Source organism: Streptopelia decaocto, assembly GCF_964273445.1.
Source record: "Streptopelia decaocto genome assembly, chromosome: 16".
NCBI classification, from domain to species: Eukaryota; Metazoa; Chordata; class Aves; order Columbiformes; family Columbidae; genus Streptopelia; species Streptopelia decaocto.
Window position 1 is genome coordinate 2,649,411 of NC_138671.1, and position 12,898 is coordinate 2,662,308.

At 46.2% G+C, this 12,898-nt stretch overlaps 1 long non-coding RNA gene across 2 annotated transcripts; it reads right to left on the reverse strand.

Annotated features, from left to right (window-relative positions):
* Window positions 1-1,788: 1,788 nt before the first annotated feature.
* Window positions 1,789-6,302, reverse strand: LOC309446998. 2 transcript variants are annotated; one of them, XR_014185541.1, is made up of 4 exons: window positions 6,097-6,302; window positions 5,705-5,785; window positions 5,013-5,151; window positions 1,789-2,741 (listed from the first exon to the last, which is right to left on the reverse strand). It is a non-coding gene; the product is annotated as an uncharacterized lncRNA (long non-coding RNA). The 2 variants fall into 2 exon arrangements; XR_014185540.1 differs by lacking the exon at window positions 5,705-5,785.
* Between the last annotated feature and the right edge of the window lie 6,596 nt (window positions 6,303-12,898).

Below are 12,898 nucleotides of genomic sequence, written 5' to 3' on the forward strand. Positions count from 1 at the left end.
CGCTCCATGTGCTGCACAGTGTGGAGCAGAGAGGCCGGGGGGAGCCGGGAAAGGAGCACGGGTGGAAAAAGTCTCCCGTGGGACCAGCCCACCTTGGATGTGATGCACAACCACGTCCCCAGCCAGCTGGGGTTCGTGTCCATCGTTCCTGGTGTTGCCCGGGGTGGAGATGAAGGTGAGGATGAATATTCGCAGTGGGTGTTTATTGCACAGGAGCCTCAGCCAGATGAGGGCACCATCGGGCTTGGGCGCTCACTCGCCCTAAGCCAGACCCGCAAGGCCAGACCTAACAGGCAGAATGTAAATAACAGCGCTCTGGTTATATAGATGAGCCGGAGAGGAAAATCATGGCCAGATCAAACACTGAGAAACAAGTTTTAGTTCTGCAAGAGCCAGCGATGTTCAAATCGTGGCCTGTCCCACCAAAGGCTGGAGGAGCTTGTGTTTAACTGACCCTGGCACCCACCATTTCAAACCCCATCCTAGGACTTTGACTTCATTTGAAAAATACCCAAGAAGTGGGGCTGCTCAGAGGCCCCGTTTGCTAAAGGATTTCCATAATCCACGAGCCATTAACAACCTCATACAAAGCGGCACCTTAGCAGGAGGAACCAGCAGAGAAGCCAAAGCCCAAAGGGGCTTAATTTCCCTCCTGTCCCTCCTCAAACTTGGCCATGGCTAATGCCAAAAGGGGTTTACGTTATTACTGCGAGAGTTGTAGGATAGAGTATTTCAGTCGTGAGCTGTCTATATACTTCATTGCTTTTAACACTCTGCTGATTTAAGCATGGGCAGCTCTGGAAAAAGCTTTTTGAGAAATATTTGTGCATCCTGTGCAAAAGCAAAGCCTATCAATGGCCAAGAGGAGAAGCAAAGTCATTTTTAACTAGACACTCCAAAATAGGGGGAGGAAAACCAAAGTGGTAGTGGGTCTGTTCAAATACCTAAGTATGATCATGTAATATATATTACAGGATGTGCAAAGGATTCACAGCCTTACAGGTCTTGTAGGGAGCACAGAACAGTTTTAATGCTTGTGCAACCTCAGAGAACTTTTTCCCCCCTTCATTTTTCGGTTGAGAGGCAAATGAGCTAAAATGACAGAGACAGAATGGAAAAAATAAGCAGACTTGGGTCTGGACTAAATATAATATTATAGCAGGATAGAATGTTAATTTTACCCAGATTTGGTTTCGTTTGTGAAAAAAACCCAACATGTTGTGTCATGGAGCTCTCTGCATCGTGTATGAATGTGGTGCTTCCCAATGTCACTGCAGAACTGACGCCAGGTCGGCTTCATCTGCCCTAATTACCCCTCTTTGGAGAGGTTTCGTATCAGCACGTGGCCCCTATGAACACGTTTGTTGTGAGAGACTGAGGGGTGAGGCTGGGAGTCTTAACTCCAAGTTTCCTTGCTCTGCTTGGTTTGCATCAGACCTTAATTAAAAGGGAAGTATTTTGGTGTTTAATTAAAAATATTGAATCAATTAATAAGACACATAAATGATTACACAACATTAGCTGTGAACGGTTTGATACTTCAACTCCTGCTTTAGCTAATTCCTGATTTGATGAAGGTTCCCAGCCATCAAAAAGGCTCAGATAATTAGTGTTTGTCTGCGGCATAAACTATTTTTAGCCACTCACCCCTTACCAAGTGCACTCCCTCCTCATTTAGAAATGGAACTTTTCAGATCTAATTTAGAGAAAACCAAGGAAATTCTCCCATGAAAAAACAAGTTAAGGAAAACTTATTGCAGGACTATAAATGGTAACATTTGTTGTTGTTATTGATTTTATTTAATACAAATTAGGATATGCTGCACTGTGCAATGTCCAGGGATGTCCAAGGTGTCCTGTCCCATGTCTGAGCTCTCCCCGGGGCTGAGCCTGGGGGTGAGCACCAGGGACCGAAATCAAAGTCTGGCGGGGAGGATTGTATCTTACATTGCAGAGCATCTCTGGTTCACAGCAGCAAGGGGATAGGGAAGAGAAAAATCACCTTCTTCGGAAACTCCTGCTGTCCTTTTCTTCTGTGGCATCCCCCGGTCCGGTTGTACAAGGAGCGTTTGCAGTGGAAGAAGGATGCTTGCTGCTTTCTCCCATCACGCGTGATGCGCGGGGGGTGTCCAAAGGAAGCCCACCCTCCCCCAGTAGCAGGAACATTAAAATATTCTGCTGCAGAATCACAGCGACATCTGAAACTTTCAGTCATTTTCTTCCCCCTCATTTTTTCTCATCTCTTTGGGTCCTTTGGCCCATATGTTGCTAATTTTCTGTCTTTTCAAAGCACTCTGTTTTATTTAAAGTCAGAATACATTCTATTCATCACCATGAATACTAGAGAAAAGAGAGATCTCAAAGGTCAGCGTTCCCCTTAATATATAAAATAAATGAGCAAAGCACTCTGTTTTTTTCCTTTAGCTTATTACTTTTCTTAATCTACTTTTTAGGTCTACTGTGTGAGATCACAGGACGGACTTCAGCAGTCGCTCCTGGAAAGGCTTCTTGCAAGAAAGAAGTCCCTCAAAAACGCATTCCTTTGTAGTTCCATCTGCTGAGCCAAGGCTTCGACCAAGCTAATTACTGGTCAGCAAGCTGGTGTGCCACTACGGTGACATGCACAAGTACCCGAAGGAATTCCCTCGCCAGAGCTCGCTTTCACTTGCTGTTCATCACATTTACCCAGGAAAAAAGAATTCCTCCTTCTTTGCTAAGATATTGCACCTACTCCTTGAAATCTGTGCAAGGGAAGATAAGGAGAGAAAGCACTGACAGTGAGATTTTTTCAGTAGATCATAGTCTTGCAAAGACACACATTAAACTGTTAAAATCACTTGAAACTGAAGAAAGCATGAAAAATGATCTGCCTGTTTGAATTCTGTTTCGTAGAGGTGTGGTTTGTTTGTAGAAGGTGATCACGGGATTAAATTTCGGGAAGGACTCGTAGCAGACTTCCATGCAGCCTGCGATGAGTTAATGACATCAGTAGTGACAAAAGTGACAAAAGCTGGTCTCTGCCCAGCTGTGACGGTGACAGCAGGGCCTGGGTCAGCCCCGTCAGCCCTCGCAGGCTGGGCTGACCTGGGAGACACAGCCAAACCCAAAGCCAACTTGCGAGCCAAGTGAACCTTTCTTTACAAAACCTCAGACCACATGAAAGGGCCTGGATTTGTGTTCTGTTATGAACTTGGAATTTGGGCCAAGTTGGTTAAAATGTTCATCAAGACTCATCAAGACTCAGATCTTTGTAGTGAATCTGGGCCTGAGAATTGAACTAAGCCTAGTCTGGAGTTCAAGTCAGCCGGGAGGCAAATGTTGTATGGAGCAGGACGAAGTGCTGAGTAGATGGTGGCTGGATTTACCCCAACCCCCGGCTGTGTTGCTGCTTCATGTGATGGATGGACTTGCTTGAGAACCCGAATCATCCCAAATCTAAGCCATGGGGACTAAAGCACTTGGGTTCCCCTGAAATTGTGCTGTTGCTCATTTGCTCAGCCACTTGGCCAGAGCAGGTCCAGCTGAGGCTGTGGCCTTTTCCATGAGTTTTGATGGACGCTAAGTGTCAGACCTTCTGTGCACCTTCCCACTGTCCGCTCATTTGGGCAGAGACCTGCTGTTTGTTCAGAACACTTGCACGGTGACTCGGCTCATAAATAACCTCTGGAAAGTTCCCTTTGGTGCTATAAGGTGCCTACTTTCATCTGGCAGGACTTCAGGGCTGGCACTTCATCAGTAGATCAACAAAGCCAAGTAATACAGTACAAGTAGAACTATTACAACCTGGGGTATTTCCAAGACAAGATCCTGACCAGAAAAACAAATAATTAAAAAAAAAAAAAAGATAAAAAAGATGGAAGGAACAGACAGGGAGAGGCTTTAACAGCTGTTAGCTTTGAGCTGTGAATTTGTCATAAATAACATTTCTGGCAGTTTTGAACAACTATAGAAGTTGCATATCTGTAAGTGAAAGTTTCTTGCTTGGCAGAATGGCTCCATCAATCTAAATTAAGAGTGTTCAGTGGGAACCAGGAGCGATGCTACTGAAGAAATCGCAGCCTAGAAACCAGTTAGCAGGCAGGCAGCTGTTCTTGGATGCCTTTTCACCACAGGGCTATTTGATCTCTCTTGAGGTTGATACAAGTCCTGCAGAGGGGTAATCAGTTCTTTTTGAACAACAAGCCTGCAACATTTCTACATCTGCAATTGAAAACACTGCGGCAATGAAAGGAAGCGGGGTCTTTTAGGTCTTGTTTTTGGCTCTACCACTAATTTAATGCATGACCTTGGGCAAGTCAAAAAGCATCTCTGACCTCAGTTTACCTAGTGAGAAAATGGGAGCAGTAACACTTATCAGCCTCTGCGGTATCCAAGATTTCACTAATACGTGTTTCCTCGGTCTGCTGAGACAAGTGAATCATGGCTCTGCCCATCTGTAGGCAGCCGCCTTCCCGCTCCCAAAAGCGACTTCTCCTTCCAGACCGATGGCAACACACGCTCATAACTCAGTGTTGGAGAGAGTTATAACCCGCTCCTGACCCCTGAGCATTTCCAGGCAAGTATGCGCTGGGCTGAACCATCATGATATCATTCTGCTGATCACCTGATGCTTTCCATGAGATACAATCCTTGCTTTCAACCAAGGAACAAAATCGCTCTCAGGAAAGCACACACACTTTAAAGCCTGACTTTTCCATCTTGTGCCACATTTGGCTTGCATGCAATTAATTTAACACCCAGCTGGTAGTAAAATTAGGTGCTTCCTGAGCATTATGGTTTTTAAATTGCTTTCTTAATGCTTTCTGCTCTATCAGGGCTGTCCTGCTGAGGAAAGGGCTAATATCTTCTCCCAAGTTCAACTTTTGTCTCAGCATTGTGGTACAACTGAGCACAATATCCCTGTTGTAAATGTGACTTTTTATGAAAGATGCCCAAGCAGCTCTCCTGCAAATCTTCCACGTCCTGGAGGTGGTTTCAGATTCTGGGTTTGTTAGACCTTGTGTGCTACTCACTTAATGTGGACACAATCCATTGTGCATCCCAGAGCGCAGAGGGCGGCCCCGCAGCCCCGTTCCCAGGGAGCATTTTGATGTCCAGCTTAGCACGTGGTTGCTGCTCTCTGAAATGGAGATGGGATTCTGGCTCCGAGAGCTGCGAAACCAAACCGGAAGGCAGGCAAGTCACAATACTTTTTTCCTTAACCTGCAAGGGAGGGAAAGAAGGACCCTACACGAGACATCCCGTGTCTGATTATACTCCATGCATCCACGGCTATTGAAACTCTCTGATTTCCCCTGATTTCCCGCACCCCAGGGCCCCCAGGTCTACCCCTCTCCCCAGGGCCCCCAGGTCTACTCCACCCCAGGGGGGCCCAGGTCTACCCCTCACCCCGGGGCGGCCAGGTCTACCCCGCACCCCCAGGACGGCCAGGTCTACCTCGCACCCCAGGGTGGACAGGTCTACCCTGCACCGGGGGGGGCCAGGTCTACCCCGCACCCCGGGGGGGCCCAGGTCTACCCCGCACCCCAGGACGGCCAGGTCTACCCCGCACCCCGGGGGGCCCAGGTCTACCCTGCACCCCAGGACGGCCAGGTCTACCCCGCACCCCAGGGGGGCCAGGTCTACCCCGCACCCCAGGGCCCCCAGGTCTAGCCCTCTCCCCAGGGCCCCCAGCTTGATATTGAGAGCCAAAACACCAACCCACCTCTTCACCAAGCACTTGGCCAGCCCCTTTGGTGCGAACAGATTCATGGTCTAAGCCTGCGTAGTCAGAGATTGTAAACTGCTATAGGGGAATGGGAAGAAGCGGTTTCAGATTAGGATCTCTGGAAGAAAATCACTCTCCGGGTAAATCCAACCTAAATGAAATCTGCCCTTCTTTCTTCTTCTTTCCGCACAGTCAACACCTTCAGAAAGTTCAGCCCCACAATACCGACTGGGAAGGGAAATGCTGAACAAAATGCCGACCAGCAGAACGAGAATTTTCAAAGGAATGGAATCGCATTCCCTGGAGCCAGCCCTGGGTCTCTGCTTCTCAAGCTGAAATAAACAAAAATTTTAAAATGTAAAAGAATAAAAGGAGGGTTGTTACTTCACCCTTTGCCCAGGTTTGCAGCTCTGTGGGAAAGGTGGGTTTATCCAAACGAAAGTCGTGCAGGGGCTGTTGTCTTGATGAGCAGAGCTCTGGAGTGGAGCTCGGGAAAATCAAGCCCTCTCTCCTGCTCTGCCACCGATCCGCTGGAAAAACTGAGCGCTTCCCTCTCGACATGTGTGGTGTCGGGAATTTCCAGTCCAGAGAAAATTTCTCATATCTAAAATAGTCCTCTGATTTAGGGAAAAAAATAAAAAAAAATACATCAGAGATGTGGAATTTTCCACAAATGGAAAATTTCATTTTTGGAGAGCGCAAAGGAGAACATTCCTCCACACCCAGGTTGAGCTGCCGCGCAGTGTCCTCGTGTCCTGAGCCCCGAGGAACCTGCTCTGAAGCTACCGCCGAAAACCATCAGATAAAATATTGACGTAACAGTTTGTTAGTGGTGAAGATCTTTTTGATTCTCTCCTTAAACCACAAACGTGCCACCAGCTGGCGCAGAGAGCACACGTGCTAAGGACAAACATGCGCCGCTGCAGGGGACCTACCAGTGAAGGCCATGCCAAGCTTGTGACTACCCCTTAGACAAAAATGTGCTGAATGTCCTCTCCAGTCTAGCTGGCTAAGCCTGGCCTAAAGGCAGATGTTCAGCACATCTTGGTGAGGTTAGAGGAATCTGGCATGGTGTTTTACCTTTGCAAGGCAGCGCTAGAGGAATGCTTTGCACATATGAACTATCTCATGCTCACCAAACCGCTTATTAGTTTCAGGCACTGGCCCCTGTGTTATTATGGCCTTGATAACTTTATTAAATTCAGCCCCAGCTTATTCATCTAGCAGAATGGCCCTAACTATTTGTAGATATTTTAAAGTAGCCATCCTTGCATCGTGATCGCTTCCAGACCTCACTGAGAGACACACATGTGTTCGAAATGCCTGCTTTCCTTCTCCATTTCGCCATAAAGTAGCCAATTTAATTTTGCACAATACCATTTGATAACAACCATGTGTGTGTGTCTTCAACGTTTATATACTTCAGAGAAGGTACTGCTTGGTCAGTGTGAGATAATTTCATAAAGAAAAACGGAACCAGATGTTTCTCCTTTTTACTTGGCTTCTCCGTCCGCCTATCTTGTTTCTAATGTCAATCTCCACTCAGGTTTTCCATTACCTTGGGAAGGGGATATCTTTACACTCTATGTTTTCATTATCAACGTGCCTGACAAAGTGTGCAGAGTAGCTGAGGTAGATGATTATCAGCTTAGCACCTCTGAGATCATTATTGAATGGTAACAATGCTCAGGAGACAAACAAAGGGAGAGGGTCTATGTTGGGTGTGTTTTTGGAGAAACTCCAGAGGGAAAGGTCAACTTTTGAACCAAATCTCATGGACAATGTCTGGATGCTGAGGAGCAAAGGCATCTTCAGCTGCACCAAATGGGCAGGAAAACCTGCAGGTGAGCAGATGTCCTCCCCCAGGTGCTTGAACGGGCACTTTTAGATGTGATGTTATTTGGTGAGGTCTTGTTGCTGTTTATGGACCGTCTGCCTGGCTGTCAGGCTTGGGTGAGTCACTTGTATGTCAGGAAAGGGGGATTCGATTCCCCTGAAGATGTAAAGCAGTAGGATGGGGAGGACAGAAGGATTTGCTGATGGAAGGAAGGAGGAGATTTGCTCTGTAGAAATGCAGCTGGGCGGGGAAGACCCCGCGTGGGGTCTGGAGTGAAAGCAGCAGCCTGGGAGAGGAGCTACAGAAGAACTGGAGACCCAGGCAGCCCCATGGTCTGTGAGCCCACAGGTGGAAAGTGCGATCTGATGTTTTAGGGTCACCACGCAGCTTAATGGCTGGCAGGCCAGGGGAGAACCATCAGTGACTGCACCACAGGCTGCATCCTCTTCCTCACCCCACCAAACATGGCGTGTCAGGGGACACCAAGGTGTCCTCCCCACCTGGTCATCAGGGCTGAGCAGTCTCTATCCAGACCTGCCAGCTGTGGTCTAGCACATCGTTTATCTCCATTTGGAGTATGAATATCATGAATATCAGAGTTCGGGCATCACTTGTCCTACAAACAACCCGTCCTTGTGTCACTGACACATGAGCCCCAAAGCCACTGCAGAGAACAAGACTGAACATGGATGAACTGAGTGCGGGGACCTGCGAGCTCGAGTTGCCCAGCAGTGTTATTGCGAGGCTGTAAAGTTATGCAGGTGCTTTTACCTTGACACCGGCTGTTATTAAGCTCCATTATGAGAACAACACTTTGTGATCCTCCCGTGACTCACCAGTCTTGTGACATCCTGGCAGGCGAGAGCTCTTGGCCGTCTCTCCCGTGCTGGCGAGGCCGAGAGGCTCTTGGAAGGAGCCGTTACTGCAGGGAGTGTCCGGCCTCACTCACAGCTGCCTTTGGGCCGGCCGAGCTGGACAGGGATGGATTCCAGAGCAGCGCCTGGTTCCGCTGGCTTGGCCCCATGGAGACCCATGGGTGGTTCAGAGGACAACTGCAGAGTCTGTCAAGGACGTCCAAGAGAGACCAAGTCCTTTGGCTTTGAGGGTGTTGCATGCTTTCTGCTCATTGCCTTTTTATTTTGGTTGGAAGATGAGCTTAGCATGAGCCTTGCATATATTACTTTTAGTGAAATCACCCCGAATTTGCAGAAAACCTCATATAGGCCTGAGCTGATCTTATGAGTCATGTTCCTTGCCATGAATTCTGTATGACATACGGTAAAGCAATAAAACAGGACATATTCCCCAAGCAGCTGTCTGGAGTCACGCAAATCCTGTTACTGGGTGGCACATAGGCCAACGAGCAACAGTCTTGCAGAAAGAAGGCTTGATAATCACCATTTCTTAGGGACTAATCCAAAACGGCTTTGCTCCCTGGCCCTGCTGGCTGCACTAACAGCAGGTGCCCAGGAAGAAATCCTTTTCCCAGCACCCTCTTTGTGTCTTCACTTTCCAAGGGAGAAGTTGAAAGACTTTCTGATAAGGATACAGAAAAAAAAAAAACAACACTATCTTTTTTTTTTAAGTCTTTTTCTCTTGAATTGTCAACTGTTTGTGATTTTTTTTTTTTTGCAGCCATTAAAAAGGTGATTTTGTCACTCCGTGCACTTTCAATCCAGTAAATTGTAGGAGAAGGCAACTCCACTGGAGGCCCAGCTGGAAGGAAGGAGAGATATTTGCTTAATGCACGTTTAAGTAGCAATCATCTTGGCAATGTCTTAGCCGAGGTGGCTTTCACCACTGGAGGTGTCATTTGTCTCTGCCTTTCCAATTGCTCCTGTGTCCTTTCCTCTCATCTCCCGCTGCCGTCTAACCAAACTGATAAAAGCCCAGCTCCTGCCCCAAGCCCGTGAGATGCACAGAAGTGAAGAATAGTGTCCTATAATGATTGGCACAGTTGTGACTCTAAATGGTGCTGGTGCCTATTGGGAAGGTCCTGGTGACAGCGGAGCAGGGCTGGCTGTCACCTTTATTGCCTTCAGGGCTCCTTGGAGCAGCCACCCACACCCAATTGTTCCATTGATTTTGGTGGATAGCAGATGAGATCTTTGGTTCCTGAGGGCAGGATTATCAGCCTGGGATATCTAAGGCGAGGGCTCAGCTCCGCATAAAGGCGTATAGATAAGGGACTGGATTTTCCGAAGGGTGAGTTCAAGTATTCAGGGTGGCTGCAAATTCTGTTTACTAATTTAGGGACCAAAATCCTCAAGCCCAGGTGTGTTACGGCCTCAGGTGTGTAACTCAGGTCACCTGTTTTGAAAAATACAAAGTGCAGCTCTCTGTGTCTATCTACAGAAAGCACTTTCTGTAAAGTAACACATAAATCTTTATCATACTCCACCAAAGTCACCAAACTGCGCTGGGCCAGAGATGCCACCATGGCCTGACCCACATCACCTCCATCAGAGTCCAGATCTTCTTGTGCTACCACACGTCTGGGTAGTAAAAATGGTGGAAGAGTGCTTGTGCAAATGAAACTCGATAAATATTACGGTGGTTTTCATGCAGTTACAGGAATTTTATAGTCTGACTTAGAACGTGTCATCCAGAGCACTTTGAAAAGTCCTGGAAAAGACCCTTTGAAAAGAGACTAGTTGAGACCTCCAAGCCCTTATTGCTTCTCCTCACCCCACTATCATCCCAACACCCTGGTCCTTATTTTCTAGGTCATCCAGGCATGGCTTTCTTGTCTGTGAAAATGCTCAGGTCATTTGTTAGTGACAACAGGAGACAGATCTTTTGGTGATGTAAATCAATGTCACTTCAAAGCTTCAATGGAGCAATACTTATTTACACCTTCAGATATCAGATCCTCATGTTTTCCTTTTATGTGTGTCGAAGTTATTTTTTCTGAAAGGTAACGTTTTGTTGCAAATTTCTATAATTAAACCACTTCATTTCTATGGCAATAGACACTACACAAATTAATAAAATAAATATTGCAGCACAGTTTAATTCTGGCAAAGCCATGCTAAAAACCTTTCCATCATTCCTCATTATGAAGGCAGCAAAACGTGCTTAACAGACTATCTTATCAAAATTAGCGAAAACATTAAACTTCTCAAAAAAACCTTCTTTTGAAAAGTTGTTCTAAGCAAGTTTCTAAAATCTCAGAAGTATTAAATCCTCATTAATATAAGCTCAATGTATTTATGGTGTCAAAAATGTGTTTTATAAAAGCCAAAAGCAGAGTTGCACAAGTTGCCTCATTATCAATAATCTAGCATCGTCCCTTTTATGTGTCATTTCTTTACACAATATACTATCATTTATGACTTTTAGCAAATACATCATGGCAAAGGATTACTCTCATCAGAGGCAGTCTTTGAAAAGGATATGCTAATTTCTAGAGAGCAAGAAAACATCAAAACAGTGCCAGCAAATAGCCAAGGGACTTTCATGTCTTAATATCCTTCAGAAGTGCTTTATCTCCTAGTGCAACGTGTATCATAGTATAAACAGGAAATGAAACAGCCAAGGCATCAAAGAACCACCAGTGCATGGCTGTAATTTTAGATCAGGTTTAATAAAGGTTATCTGCAGCAGGCTAATCAAACAAAAGGGTGTATGTTTTAAAGCGCCATTTGATAATTTTCATTTAAGGCTCCCGATCAAAGAGATCCTAACAATGTCTTACTGACTCCAGATAGATCCCTTTGCCTCACTTTTCAAAGTAGCTTCGTTTATTGCTGGTAAAACTGGTTTTGATGTTCTAATTTTTTAGGTGGAGGAGAGATCAGAAACTGCTTTGGTTTCCTGTGCACCTTAATTTGAAAAGCGACAGAAAGAGAGCTGAGAAGGAAAAGAGCAAATGCAGCAAGGGTGGGGAAGATCTCGGGGTCACCTCTGCAGGCTCTTGGTGGACCACGGTGCCTTGGTGGGGCATGTCCCATCCCAAACATGATGCAAGGAGGTGAGGCAATCCCGGCCAAGATCGGGCCAGGCCATTGACTAATTAATGCAAAATACCCTGAAAGGGAGAGACAGAGGGAAGAAAACTGTAACTTGATCTTGGCTTGTTGCCGAGGCAAGGCAAGGGAAGCCTGTTGTTGTGACACTTCTCCTCCTTGGCCACCAGGAGTAGCTCCGCTGGCACCATTGATCCGCCACCGAGAAAGAGAGAAAAGTACAATTTGGCCGTCCTGCGCTAGGACAAAACCCACAGATCTTTTCCCCCTTGTTTTGTGACTGATTTCCTTGATTGCGGTTTCAGGCCAGCTCAGAATCCAGCTCCTGAAATAAATGACTTTTTGATGATTTCTGGAAGCGGAGTAATTGTAATAGGAGAGACTGAGAGAAGCTGCCCTCGCATAGCAAGGGAGAGCACCTGTTCACCATGCCAGTCGATTCTTCCATATTCCTGGTTTATTAATTATTCCATTGGGGGAGAAAAGTAGGAGCTGAGAAATTTCTCCAAATAAGAGCTTTACCAAAATTCTTATGTTTCTGGCAAGACTGAAATATCCAAGGAACTGAATCTAGTTCAAATGTTTTGTCAAAGTTTCCTGCACCACTCAAGCCCAGGGATTTTTGAAACTGATTTTGTCGCAATGAAGATGCTTCCCATTAAATATGAACTGTCGCCTTGAAAATTCAGACAGAAATATGTCTGGCTGGGGTGGACCATGGGGGACGTAGGGTGGGACGACTCCTGGAAGCAGCAGGAAAAGCCCCCAGCTGTCCCAGCTGTCAGGTCCAGGCAGGTCTGATGGTTTTCAGGAGAGATCTTGGCTTTTTGGGAGCGGCCTTCCCCCCGCTGTGTCCGGACGAAGGGGCTGGGGGTGGCAGCAGCTGCTCAAGCAGCATTGACAGTGGTTTTGTTTCTATCTCTGCAAACCTTGTTATTTCGCATGTCCAGAAACCCAGAGCACCGTAGGAGGGAGTTCTGAAGAAGAATCCAAATAAATAAAAAATTCACCCTTGGGTGCACTTAATATAGTTGGTAAGAAATGTGCTGACTCCCAAATGTTCTCCTTCCCACACACTTCACAAAATGCTAGTTTTATACATATACATGTGTATATATTTCCTGCTGATGCTCTCTTAAATATTTCAAAGTATTCTTATGAACCAATATACTTTTATCGTGGTATTTGTAAGAGTGCGAGACCTTGCTTGTACCCATACAGCCTCGGTTTGCTTCTCTTTCTTTTCAAGTAAATTTTAAATTACCAAAGAAGTGCTGATATTCACAAAAAAAAAAACTAGTTATTGGCCATGAAAACTCAACCATAAGTAATGTCCCCAAAACCAGTCCCATGAAATATTCATACTTCAGGAAGGCTGTTCCATGC